Raw genomic sequence first — 1,781 nt, 5'->3', positions numbered from 1 at the left:
CCCCCCGCCAGGTCGGAGAATCCCCAGGGGGCGGCGTGAATACCGCCCCGCTGCTCCATCGCCGGCTGCCATGTTCTCCGGTGCTGGTTTTCAGGCGGGGGCGGGGATTACGCCACGCCAGTCGGGGGCCGTTGGCAGCGGCCCCCCCGGCAATTCTCCGGGTCCCGATGGGCCGAGCGGCCGTCGGTTTCTGGCCAGTCCCACCGGCGTGGATTGGACAGGGTCCCACACGGCGGGACCTGGCTGGTAGGCCGGCTGGTGCGGTCCTCGGGGGGGCGCGGGGGGATCCGACCCCGGGGGGGGGGGCCCACAGTGGCCTGGCCCGTGATCGGGGCCCACCGTTCTGCAGGCGGGCCTGTGCCGTGGGTGCACTCCTTCCTTCCGCACCGACCCCTATTGGTGTCCACCATGGCCGTTGCGGAGAAGACACCCTTCCGCGCATGCGCCAGAATACACCGGCAGTTCTGCGCATGCGCTAACTCGCGCAGCCCCTCCGCCGCCGGCCTAGCCCCCAGAAGTGCAGAGAATTCCGCAACTTCCAGTAGGCCCGACGCCGGAGGGGTTTGCGCCGGTCTTGGCGTCGGGCCAATTCGCCGATTGCGGTGAATCCTGCATCACGTGTCTCTTTTTAACTTTGTTACACTGCAATCCAAACTTCATCATCTACCGTTTCAAAGATTCCAGACCTGAGCCCCCGATTATGTTACGACCCCCTGGGCTAGTGCACAGTCAATTCCAGCCCCACTTGCCCCGGAGTCACAACACAAGTGAATCAAGCAATAACCCTGATAGAAAATACCCTCAAGTCTTTGCCCCTTGGCTGCCCAATAATTACAGTCACCAGGTTTGTAAATTTAAACACAATTACTGTTTATTTAAAAGAAGAACAATAATGAAATGCGCAGCCGATACAGTTGGCTGATGATTAACTAATACCTAACTCCCACCTTAACTTGTCCCTCACCCTCTACACACCCACACAAGACAGGCAAACAGTGAGGGTTGGAAAGGGGTAAAAATCATAAGTGAACGGAAGCCAGAGTCTTTGATTCAGGTGATGGTTTTAGCAGACTTCTCTTCACAGCAAGATTGCAGATTAAATTTTTGTTGCAGCCGGTTCTGGTCTCCTCTGTACATTCATTCATTCAGGCTCTATGCAGTTCAGAAGTACAGTGTTCACAACCTTCCTGGAGAGGTCCCTTACTTTTCATCAAATCTTGCTCTTCAGGCCTCTGTGGTTCCAGGAGCACAGCAGCCCCAGGCTACTGAAGAGAGAAACAGCCGTCACAGCAGAGAGTCAGCTGGATCTTTCTGGAGAGAATTAACTGGGCTGTTCTCTGTGCTGCCAGAAACAAAACGGAAACCTTCAGGCCTCTGAGAACCATTTCACTGGGATAAGATCCAATCACCAACTGTTACCAGGCAGAGCCTTTTGGGCCAAATCATTCGCCCCCTGCCTAATCAATCAAACCAGTCCATCTATCTCACTGGCGCGGGCCCAGACTGCAATTCCAGTTTAAACCTGGGTTTGTCTGCTTGAATTAAAGACACGTGTCCTTCAATCATCCATGGATCAAAGATGTATTGGTAAAAATAAAATCAAGAGGAAATGAGGGAATGAAGAGGAAAGACCCTCGTGGTGGTCTGTTCTTGACAAGAGGTAACTATGAGCTGCCATGGAGCTGAGAGGCATTGTGCAATTTAGCGGGTGGAAGATGTGGGGAACATGGAGGTGGGTTCCTGAGCAAGCGGGCAGCGCTGTGAGCAGTTTTGGGAGAGAA

The 1,781-nt window shown here is 54.6% G+C and overlaps 1 long non-coding RNA gene across 1 annotated transcript in view; it reads right to left on the bottom strand.

Annotated features, from left to right (window-relative positions):
- Nucleotides 1-845: 845 nt before the first annotated feature.
- The window catches only part of LOC140398850 (uncharacterized), a 13,130-nt gene continuing 12,194 nt past the window's right edge, over nucleotides 846-1,781 (bottom strand). The window contains exon 2 of the long non-coding RNA XR_011937593.1: nucleotides 846-1,342. This is a non-coding gene — a long non-coding RNA (uncharacterized lncRNA). The remainder of the gene's footprint in view (nucleotides 1,343-1,781) is intronic.

This window comes from Scyliorhinus torazame, chromosome 22 (assembly GCF_047496885.1).
Source record: "Scyliorhinus torazame isolate Kashiwa2021f chromosome 22, sScyTor2.1, whole genome shotgun sequence".
NCBI lineage: Eukaryota > Metazoa > Chordata > Chondrichthyes > Carcharhiniformes > Scyliorhinidae > Scyliorhinus > Scyliorhinus torazame.
Note: the sequence above shows the minus strand (reverse complement) of the source record. Positions and strands in the feature narration are given on the sequence as shown.